The sequence below is a fragment of the Pan paniscus genome, chromosome 15 (assembly GCF_029289425.2).
Source record: "Pan paniscus chromosome 15, NHGRI_mPanPan1-v2.0_pri, whole genome shotgun sequence".
Classification (NCBI taxonomy): domain Eukaryota; kingdom Metazoa; phylum Chordata; class Mammalia; order Primates; family Hominidae; genus Pan; species Pan paniscus.
The window spans coordinates 105,568,240-105,580,446 of NC_073264.2; the positions used below are offsets into that span (position 1 = coordinate 105,568,240).

Genomic DNA, 12,207 nt, shown 5'->3' on the forward strand with positions numbered 1-12,207 from the left:
TAAACAGATCGACAGAGACAGACTAAAAAACAGCCTCTTCAGCCTTTGTCTGCAGTGTGCCTAATGCCTCCAGCCACCAGCAAATCAATAACAATAATAACAAAACCATCACCAGTGACGACAGGGGGCCCTCATCAGGCACTCCACCCATGAGGCACTCACAGTAACTCGATAAAGATGATGCAAATTACATATATCCCTATTCATAGGTGAAGGAAAGGAGGTGGGCAGTTTACCTCACTTGCTCCCAGTCCTGGAATTCTGAGCAGTGAAGCCGAGATTCAAACCCAGGATGCCTGGCTGCAAAGCCCACACATGTGCACAGCTGGCACCATACCCACCCGGTGCTGCCCACACATGTGCACCTGGCCCCATACTCACCCTGTGCTGCCCACGCAAGTCCCCACTGATATGGTTTGGATTTGTGTCCCCACCCAAATCTCATGTCAAATTATAATCCCCAGTGTTGGAGGAGGGGCTTGGTGGGAGGTGACTGAATCATGGGAGCAGATTTCCCTTTTGCTGTTCTCACGATAGTGAGTTCTCATGAGATCTGGTTATTTTAAAGTATGTTGCACCTCCTGCTTCCCAGTCTTCCTCCTTCTCTGGCCATGTAAAATGTGCCTCCTTCCTCTTTGCCTTCTGCCATGATTGTAAGTTTCCTGAGGCCCCCCAGCCATGCTTCCTGTACAGCCTGCAGAACTGGGAATCAATTAAACTCCTGTTCTTTATAAATTACCCAGACGCAGGTAGTTCTTTTTTTAAAATTTTTTTCCTTTTAATTTTTCTTTGTCATCCTTGAACAGGGACCATGCTAATGTTCTCTGTAGCATTCCAATTTTAGTATATGTGCTGCCAAAGTGAGCACTCAGGTAGTTCTTTATAGCAGTGCCAAAATTGGCACCAGGAAGTACCAGGAAGAGAAGAGAAGAGACCTGAAAATGTGGAAGCAGCTTTGGAACTGGGTAACGAGAAGAGGGTGGAACACTTTGGAGATCTCAGAAGAAGACAGGAAGAGGAGGGAAAGTTTGGAACGTCCCAGAGATTTGTTGAATGGTTGTGACCAAAATGCTGATAGTGATATGGACGGTTAAGTCCAGGCTGAGGAGGTCTCATATGGAAATTAGGAACTTATTGGGAACTGGAGTAAAGGTCATTCTTGCTATGCTTTAGCAAAGAGACTGGTGGTGTTGTAACCCTGCTCTAGGGATCGGTGGAACTTTGAACACGACAGTGATGATTTAGGGTATCTGGCAGAAGAAATTTCTAAGCAGCAAAGCATTCAAGATGTGGCCTGGCTACTTCTAACAACATATGGTCATATGCATGAGCGAGGAGATTATCTAAAACTGGAACTTATATTTATTAATAAAAGGGAAGCAGAGCATAAAAGTTTAGAAAAATTGTAGCCTGACCATGTAGTAGAAAAGAAAATCCCCGTCAGGTGCAGTAGCTTATGCCTGTAATTCCAGCACTTTGGGAGGCTGCAGCGGGTGGATCACTTGAGGCCAGGAGTTTGAAACCAGCCTGGCCAACATGGTGAAACCCCATCTGTACTAAAAATACAAAAATTAGCTGGGCGTGATGGTGCACATCTGTAATCCCAGCTACTTGGGTGGCTAAGGCACGAGAATCACTTAAACCCAGGAGGCAGAGATTGCAGTGAGCCAAGATCACACCACTGCATTCCAGCCTGGGTGACAGCGTGAGACTCCTCAAAAGATTAAAAAAAAGAAAAACCCATTTTCTGGGGAGGAATTCAAGCCAGCTGCAGAAATTTGCATGAGTTGCTGAATGTCAACAGCCAAGACAATGGGGAAAATGTCTAAAAGGCACTTCAGAGATTTTGGCAGCAGCCCCTCTGATCTCAGGCCTGGAGGCCTAGGAGGGAAGAATGGTTTCATGGGCTGGGCCTAGGGCTCCACCGCCCTGTGCAACTTTGGGACACTGCTCCCTGTATCCTAGCCACTCCAGCTTTAGCCATGGCTAAAGGGCGCCAGATATGTCTTAGATGATGGCTCCAGAAGGTGCAAGCCATTCAGTGTTGGTGGCTTCCATGTGGTGTTGAGCCTGTGGGTACACAGAGGGCAAGGGCTGAGGCTTGGGAGCCTCTGGTTAGATTTCAGAAGATGTATGGAAATGCCTGGATGTCCAAGCAGAAGTCTGCAACAGGCCTGGAACTCTCACGGAGAACCTCTACTAGGGCAGGGTGGAGGGGAAATGTGGGGTTGGAGGCCCCACACAGAGTCCCCACTGGGGCACTGCCTAGTGGAGCTGTGAGAAGAGGGCCACTGTCCTCCAGACCCCAGAATGGTAGATGTACTGACAGCTTGCACCATGCACTTGGAAAAGCCACAGGCACTCAGCGGCACCCCATAAAAGCAGCCAAGGGGGCTGTACCCTGCAGAGCCACAGGGCTGGAGATGCCCAAGGCCTTGAGAGCCCACACCTTGCGTCAGTGTGGTCTGGATGTGGGACATGGAGTCAAAAGACATTATTTTGGAGCTTTAAGATTTAATGACTGCCCTGCTGCGTTTTGGACTTGCATGGGGCCTGTGACCCCTTTGTTTTGGTGGATTTCTCCCTTTTGGAGTGGGTGTATTTACCCAATGCCATTACCCTCATTGTATCTCGGAAGTAACTAACTTGCTTTTGATTTTCCAGGCTCATAGGTGGTAGGGCCTTGCCTTGTCTCAGATGAGACTTTGGATTGTGGAGTTTTGAGTTAATACTGAAATGAGTTAAGACCTGTGGGACTGTTAAGAAGGGATGATTGTGTTTTCCCATGTGAGAAAGACATGAGATTTGGGAGGGGCCGGGGTAGAATAATATGGTTTGGATTGTGTCCCTGCCCAAAACTCATGTCAAATTGTAATCCCCAGTGTTGCAGGAGGGCCTGGTGGGAGGTGATTGGATCGTGGGGGCGGATTTCCCCTTGCCGTTCTCATGCTAGTGAGTGAGTTCTCAGGAGATCTGGTTGTTTAAAAGTGTGCAGCATCTCCCCCCACCCTTCCTCCTTCTCTGGCCATGGAAGACATGCCTGCTTCCCCTTTGCCTTTCATCAGGATTGTAAGTTTCCTGAGACCTACCCAGCCAGGCTTCCCGGACAGCCTGCGGAACTGTGAGTCGATTAAACTTCTTTTCTTTATAAATTACCCAGTCTTGGGGAGTTCTTTATAGCAATGTGAGAACAGGCTAATACGCCCACCTTGTAGCATGCCTATCTAGTGCTGCCCACACACATGCCCACTTTACTGTATGCCTGACTGGTGCTGCCCAGACATGTGCCCACCCTGCTGCATTCCCGCCCTGGTACCACTCAGACATGTGCCCACCTTGCTGCATGCCCACCTGGTACCAGACCCATGCCGACCCTGCTGCATGCCCACCTGGTACAACTTAGACATGTGCCCACCCTGCTGCATGCCTGCCTGGTGCTTCCCAGACACGGGCCCACCTTGCAGCATGTCTGCCCAGTGTTGCTCACACACATGCCCATCCTGCTGCATGCTCACCCAGTGCTGCAGGCACAGAGACAAAAAGCTCAGTCCTGCATTCAGAAGTTTCTGGTCCACTGGGGGCCAGTGTGGTTGCAGAGCTGTGAATAGCGCATGGGACCCATGGGGAGGTGGCAGCTCAGAACTTCCGTGGAGCCGGGGATGTGGGTGGGGATGGCTTCCCTAGAGGATTGCATCCAATCGTGTCCATGAATCTGAGCAAAGTGAGGGGGCCCCAGGAAGGGCAGGACAGGTGGGGGCATCCAAGCAATGCCAGAGCAGAGAGGGGACACAGGGCAGTTCTGAGGCACCTGCGAATGAGAAAGGAAGAAGGAAGAACCACATTCAGCCTGGGCGAGCACAGAGGTGAGAGGATTTGCTAACAGTGAGCAAAGGACATGGAGTCAAAAGGCCTTTGGTTTTGGTTTTCCTTCAGATGCAAAAGACTCAAGCATGTTTATGAATTGAGGGTAAAAGCCAGAGGAGTAAGTAAGAGGATGCTGGGGGAGCAGGGGCTTGGCACAGGGTCTGCTCCATGGCAGCAGGAGGGCAAGACTTGGATCGCATTAGAGCTCAGCTGTGTGTTATTTACAAGGGACACTGAATACATTTTGATGTACGGCTTAAAAATAAAGGACTGATGTAGGCATTTGCAGCGGCAAATGTTGACAAAAAGTGCCAAGGAGTGACAATATTAGCATCCGCGGAAAATAAAGCACAAATCATTAAGAAGGACAAACAGACCAATTTATATTAATAAGAGTTATTATACCCCATAAAGTTGTGATGTCTAATACACAGCCGATACACACGTTAGATGTTTATGTGTCCAACATCGAATACCGAAATATATCAAGAAAACCTGTTAGATATATTAGGTAAATAGACAAGACCCAGCTGTAATGAGAAATTCAACACGGTACTGTTGATTCCTGTCAAATCAAGTGTACAAAATAAATAAGACTATCAAGGATGTGAATCATATAATTTGTAATGGAGATTCTATAAGTATTGTATATGTCACACTTTACCCCTCCCTGTCATGAAATACTGCTTTTCCCCCATGAACCCATAGAATATAAGAAACATATGAAAAGTCTGTTTATCTTATTCGTTAGGGAAATGCAGATTTTTAAGAAATAAGCTGTTGTTCAACTATCAGATGAGCAATATTAAAAGTATTCCAGTTATCAAATTTAGTGAAGATATGTAGAAAACATACTCCTCTCTCTGACGGTGGTGCTCATCACAGGCCTTCCCCCAGCCATGTGACCATGACTTGCTCTAATCAGTGATGGCTGAGCAGGAGTGGCAAGTGTCACCTGGTTACAGAGAAGCCAGCATGTGGTCCACTGTGCTTGCGTTTCTCCCTGTCACAGTGACCAACAGTGGCCCAGAGAGAGCGCCCTGCATCTTCCGGGGTTCTGGAGTGAGGACTGTGTGGGGCAGAAGCACAGCCAAACACATGGACATGAAGCATGGGTGAAAAAATGTCCTTGCTGTTGTGATCACTGGGGCTTGGGGGCCATTCGTCACCACAGCATCACCCAGCCCTTCATGACGGATACAGAAGACAACTGGGTGGTTCCTATTAAAGGTCTAGATGCTTATAACGTGCGACCCAGCAAATCTACTTCCTAGCAAACACCTTTAAGAACACCCAATGCGATTCTCCTCTGAGCAGCTAACTCCCATTGCCCACTGAGAACACACAGAAGAGCTAGTCAACACGCAGAAGCAGTCTGTTTAAAGGTGTCGGAGAGCTGTGGAAGCGATGAGACTAGAGGGACTAAAGTTCAGAGAGCAGGGACCTCTGAGAGGTAAGGTGACGATCACAGCCACACTTTCCTGGGGCCTTTGCCAACCTCCCATGGCTGGAAGCTGAGGATCCAGGCATGGCCCAGCCAGAGGAACAGTGCTGGGGACAGGAAAGCAAGAAGAGCTTATAGCATCACTTGTGCTGGAGAGACAGGGGTGGAGACTTAAAGAGCCCAGGCACACAGTCACTTGACATTTGCCAAGTTCTGAAGCTGCACGGTGTGAAAAGCTAAAATCTAAGCAGAAACCCTCTAACAGCAGAGTGGAGTGTCCCGAACACCACGTGTGCCAAAGAGACCAAGACCCTGGGCAGGGGGCTCCAGGGAGCCCGCCAGGCTCGCATTTGAACTCACTGAAGTGTTCCATGGTAGAGAAGAGGTGAGCCCAACAATGTCCCCAGCAGTGGTGCTCAGCCACTCACTGGATCTGGAGGGTCATCTTCCCATTCTGTCTGCCTGCCAGAGGAATGGGTGAATATTTCCTGATGGAGGACATCATGTGTTCCTTGTATAGTTTCTGTTTATACATCATGTTCCACAACCAATAAAAAAAATTACTAGGCATGCCAAAAGACATGTGGCTAAAAACCGAGAAGGAAACACACACACCAAGAACAGAATCAGTGGTGAGATAGTGGAGTAATAAATAAGGACCTAAAAATAACCAGGATGAAAACATGCAAAAAAATAAAGGAAAAGATGGGGAAAATAAATGACAACAGAAAATAATTTTACCAAAGAAATTGAATCCATAAAAATAACTAAATGGAAATTCAAAAGCCAAAAATTATAATATCGGAAATTAAGAACTCCATGGCTGGATCTAGCTGCACTTTAGATATAGCAGAACTCTGGGTTAAAGAACGAAATGAACAGTGAATTAAAAAAATCTAAACTAAAGCACACAGAGGCCACAAATGAACAGAAGAAAAGACACGTGACACCCCATAAAAATGTCCATTCTATATGCAGTTGTACCCCCAAAAGGAGAGAAGGCACATTTGAAGAAAAGGGGATTAAGAACATTCCAAAACGAATGAAAGTCATCAGTCCACAGATTTAGAGAGTTCTGCAGCACCAAGCAAGATAAATGCAAAGGAAACCACACTTTGACACATGGTGGAAAAACTGTGGAAAAGGAAAAAGAGAAAACTTCAAGAGTGGCTGGAGAAAAATGATGTGCTGCCATCACAAAAGCAAAAAATAACATGGAGAGCTGAGTCCTCACCAAAACAGACAGCCAGAGACAGTGGGATGACAGTTCTAACGTGCCCAAATAAAAAGAGAAACGCAACTCAGGAGTCTATACTGGGGAACGTATGCCTCAGAAATGAAGACATTTCAGCAGAAATACTGGGAATTCATCACCGCAGGCTTGAATGAAAGACGTTCTAAAATGAGCACTTCCGATGGAAGGAAAATAACCTCAGACAGAAACATGGAAATAGAAAGAATGAGAAGGCGGGGGATGTAAATCCTGGTGTAAATATAAATAGACATTCACTGTGTGCGACAGTAGCAGTGATGAGTACATTTAAATGCAGTGGGAGGGTGACGCACAGGCTGGCAGTAGCTGGAGCTCCGGCACCTCAGTTCTGGCAGAGCAGGAAATGGGCAAAGTCTCCATTCACGTTGAACCCTTATATGCTAGTCAAGGATGAATGCTGAAATCTCTAGGATAACTGTGAAAAAAATAGTGAAGGAATGTATACCTAGCAAGTTGAGAGGGGAAAAAGGAATAATGGAAAGATTTCATTCATCTGAAAGAAGGCAAGACGTAGAACACGAAGCAGATGAATCAAACAGAAAACAAGTAGCAAGGTGACAGCAAACCAAACACAAAGAAATTGTGTTAAAGAGAATGGGTGAAATACCTTGAGGAAAAGGCTAATAATGTCAGATGGCATGCAAAAAATAAAACCCAGTTGTAAGGCACTTAAAAGACACACTCCTTGATATGGTTTGGCTGTGTCCCTACCCAAATCTCACCTTAAATTGTAATAATTCCCATGTGTCAAGGGCAGGGCACTGTGGAGATACTTGAATCATGAGGGAGTTTCCCCCATACTGTTCTCGTTTTGGTGAATAAGTCTCACAAGATCTGATGGTTTTATAAATGGGAGCTCCCCTGCACAAACTCTCTTGCCTGCTGCTATGTAAGACGTCACTTTGCTCCTCATTCGCTTTCCGCCATGATTGTGAAGCCTCCTCAGCCATGTGGAGCTGTGAGTCCATTAAACCTCTTTCCTTTATAAATTACCCAGCCTCGGGTATGTCTTTATTAGCAGCATGAGAACAGACTAATACACTCCTTACATACTTACATAAGGGTGTCAATGAGAAGAGTCAAACTCTGTAAAATATTTGAAGAGATTTATTCTGAGCCAAATATGAGTGACCATGGCCCATGACACAGCCCTCAGGAGGTCCTAAGAACATGTGCCCAAGGTGGCTGGGGCACAGCTTGGTTTTATACATTTTAGGGAGGCATGAGACATCAATCAAATACATTTAAGAAATACATTGGTTTGGTCCAGAAAGGTGGGAGAACTGAAAGTGGGGGGAAGGGTGGAGGGTGCAGGCTATAGGTAAATTTAAACATTTTCTAGCTGACAGTTGCTTGCATTTGTCAAAAGACCTGGGATCAAATGGAAATGTTCTGGTTAAGATAAAGCATTGTGGAGACCAAGGTTCTTTTAAAGTCTTACAGAGGCTGCCCTTAGAGGCAATAGATGAAAAATCTTTCCTGTTCGCCTTTAAAGGGTGCTGGACTCTCAGTTAATCTCTTCAGGATTGGGAGGGCCTGGAAGAAAAAGATCTAGCTATGTTAATAGAGATTCTTTACTGATGCAAATTTTACCCCCACCAAGGATGACTTTGCAGGGCCATTTCAAAATACGGCAAACAAACATGGTTTAGGGTAAAATATTTTGATTTTCTTCTTTGTCATGTAATGTTATGCCAGAGTCAGATTGGAAAGTAAGTCACTCACGATATGTACGGTTAAATAAATTCCATCTGATGAGAATTTATGGTTTGTAGGGCATGACTCCCCAGACTCCTTAGATAGATAGGAATTTGGGCAAGTTAAAAAAATCAGAGCTTAGTCCTCAAGGGCACAAAGCAGGTTGAAAGGAAAATAAATGGGAAAGGTAGAATATGTAAACACCAACCAGAAGAAAGCGAGTAGAGTGATAGAAATGTCAGACAAAACAGGTGTGAAGGTGAGGTGCTTTGCTCAAGACCGACATGGGCATGTACTGAAAGAATCAACACTCCAGGAAGCTATCACAGCCCCAAGTAAGCATCAATGCATACATTATGTGAAACAAAAATTGACCAAACTTGAAGAAGAAAGAAATCCATGTTCATACAGAGAGACTTTAACCTGCCTCTCAATGCCTCAATGGCTGATTTAATAAGCAGACAGAAATATCAGTAAGGATATGGAAGTTCTGAACGACGCAGTTGACAAACCTGACCTAATCGACAAGTGATTCAGACCACTGCACTGGCAACAGCAGAACCCATGGTCTCTTCATTAGCACACGGGACATTCACCAAGATTGTCGCGTGCTGGATCGTGGAGCAAGTCCCAACACATTTCACGGGATTGAAATCATTCAGAGTTTGTTCTCTGTCCACCATGGAATTAAGCTGGATATAAAAACATAAATACAACTAGAAAATCTCCAAGTGCTTGGGAATTAAGCCATATGCCTCTAAATCATAGGCCACAGAAGAAATCACAAAGGAAATTAGAAAACACTGTGGACTGTTGGATAATGGAGATACAGCATATTGAAATTGACAGGTGCAGTTAAAGCAGTGCTTAGAGGGAAATTTATAGCCTAATATGCACATAGTTAAAAAGAAGAAGGCTGAAAATAAATGATCTAAGCTTCTATCTGTAGAAGCTGAGAAGACCTAAGCCTAGTAAGAGGGGAAGGAAGAAAATAATAAACATATGACAAAAAACCCAGTGAAATGGAAAACAGATGTACATTTTGGGAAATTCACAAGCCAAATTTGGTTCTTTAAAAAGATTAATAAAATGGATGTATCCCTAATAAAAGTGATCAAGGGGAATAAAAGAGAGAAAACACAGCCAGGCGCAATGGCTCATGCCTGTAATCCCAGCACTTTGGGAGGCTGAGGCGGGTGGATCACGAGGTCAGGAGTTTGAGACCAGCCTGGCCAACATAGTGAAACCCCATCCCTACTAAAAATAAAAAAAAAAAATTATCTGGGCATGGTGGCGTGAGCCTATAGTCCCAGCTACTCTGGAGGCTGAGGCGGGAGAATCACTTGAACCCAGGAGGCAGAGGTTGCAGTGAGCCAAGACTGTGCCATTGCACTCCAGCCTGGGTGACAGAGTGAGACTACGTCTCAAAAAAAAAAAAAAAAAAGAGAAAACACAATAAATAATATCAGGACTAAAAAGGCACTAACAAAATAATGAGAGGATATTATAAAAATTTGAAGTAAATACATTTGACAATTTAGATTAAAAGGGTAAACCCTCTTTCTCCCAAAAACACAATTTATCAAAAGTGACAGACAATATTTAATGTGAATAGTTTGATATTTCTTAAATAAATTGTATCCACTAGTAAAATGTTTCTCATCAGTAAAACTCAAATCTCAAATTTTATCAGTGTATTTTTCCAAACATTTAGGGAAGAAATAACACTGATCCTACACAAACCATTTTATGGAATAAAAAAATGAAAGAATGTGTCCTAATTCATTTTATGAGGCCAGTATAACCTTGATATGAAGGCCTCACACAGACACGAGAAGAAAGGAGAATAATAGGCCAATGTCCTTCGTGAACATTCACAGGGAAATATAGGCAAATTAAATCAAGTGATACATAAAAATAATAGTATATCGGAACCATGGAGGAGGGTTTAATATAAGAATGCAAAATTAATCAATGCAATTCAAATTATATAAAACAGAGACATTATAAGTCCATCCCAATAAATCCAGGATTTGATAAAACCCAATTTCATGAAAAAATTCTTTGCAATTTGGAATAGATGTCATTGATCTTCCTTAAACTGATAAGAGAATACACTAAAATTTTACAGTAAATATCATGACAGCAGGAATGGGGCAAGAATGTCCACTATCGATATTTATTTCTCTTCCACATAATAGTGTAGTTTGTAGCAACTGCATTCAAGCAAGAAAAATAAATTAAAATATAGGAAATTAAAAAATCAAATTGACATATTTTGCAGATGCCATGGCTAGTACATCGAAAAGCCAAACTAATGATAAACGTTTTAAATTAAGAAGTAAATTTAACAGTCACTAGTTGAATTTTTATGTATTGTAACAAAAGTTGGAAAATTAAAAATTAAAGCCCACTATTTACAATAGCATTAAAAAATCTCACATCTATGAGTAAATGTAACCAGAGATGCATAAGACCGCTACACTGAAAATTACAAAATAGATTTTTTTTTTTTGAGACAGGATCTCGCTTTGTCACCCAGGCTGGAGTACAGTGGCCCAATCACAGCTTACTACAGCTTCGACCTCCCAGACTCAAGAGATTCTCCCACCTCAGCCTCCTGAGTAGCTGAGACAATAGGTGTGTGCCACCACACCCTGCTAAATTTTTTTTTATTTATTGTAGAGAAAGGGTCTCTTTGTATTTCCCAGGTTGGTCTTGAACTCCTGGGCTCAAGTGGTCCTCCTGCCTTGGCCAAGGTGCTGGGACTACAGGCATGAACCACAGCGCCCAGCCTTGAAAATTACAAAATAGTTTTGAAAGAAATTAACAAAGACATAAATAAATGGGAAATTATATTATGTTCATAGATCAGAAGAGTAAATGTGAATTCTGAAAATAATTTACAATCAATATGAGTTCTGATCAAAATCCAAGCTTTTTTTCATAAATTGATAAGGTGCATCAATCATGAAGAACAAAACTGAAGGATTTGCTCTACCAGATGTCATAACCTGCATTGTCAGTAGATAAAATGGCCAGTGTTTGGCACAAGAGTGGATTGATTTACCACTGTAATAAATTAGAGTCCAGAAAAAGACCTAAAGGTATACAATCACCTGAATCGTGGGAAAAGTAAAAGTTCACTGAGTAGAAAAAAGGTAGTCTTTTCAACATAGGGTGCTAGGTCAATAGAATTTTCATACTTTTAAAATATATTTTGACTCTAACCTTATACCATATGAAAAATGAATTTCAGATGGATGGCAGATCTAAATGTGAATGGCCAAACAAAAACCTTTAGAGGAAAACACAGGGGTACATTGTTGGGACCTTAGAGTAGGCAAATATTTCTTGAATAGGAAACACAAAAACAAAATGATAAATGTTTGAGGTGATGGATATGCTAATTACCCTGATTTGATCATTACACATTGTATACATGTATTAAAATATCACGTACAATTATTACATGTCAACTAAAAATAAAAGGGGAAAAGAGAAAACACAAAAATGCTAACTACCAAAAAGAATGATAAAGTGAACCATATGAAACTTTATTTTTTATTTTTATTTTTATTATACTTTAAGTTCTAGGGTACATGTGCACAATGTGCAGGTTTGTTACATATGTATACATGTGCCATGTTGGTGTGCTGCACCCATTAACTCATCATTTACATTAGGTATATCTCCTGATGCTATCCCTCCCCCCTCCCCCAACCCCACGACAGGCCGCAGTGTGTGATGTTCCCCACCCTGTGTCCAAGGGTTCTCATTGTTCAATTCCCACCTATGAGTGAGAACATGTGGTGTTTGGTTTTCTGTCCTTGCGATAGTTTGCTGAGAATGATGGTTTCCAGCTTCATCCATGTCTCTACAAAGGACATGAACTCATCCTTTTTTTATGGCTGCATAGTATTCCATG

General features: G+C 43.1%; 1 non-coding gene across 1 annotated transcript; it reads right to left on the bottom strand.

The window, feature by feature from the left end:
- Nucleotides 1-761: 761 nt before the first annotated feature.
- Nucleotides 762-868, bottom strand: LOC112437156 (U6 spliceosomal RNA). The gene has a single exon (XR_003025805.2). It is a non-coding gene; the product is annotated as a U6 spliceosomal RNA (small nuclear RNA).
- Between the last annotated feature and the right edge of the window lie 11,339 nt (nt 869-12,207).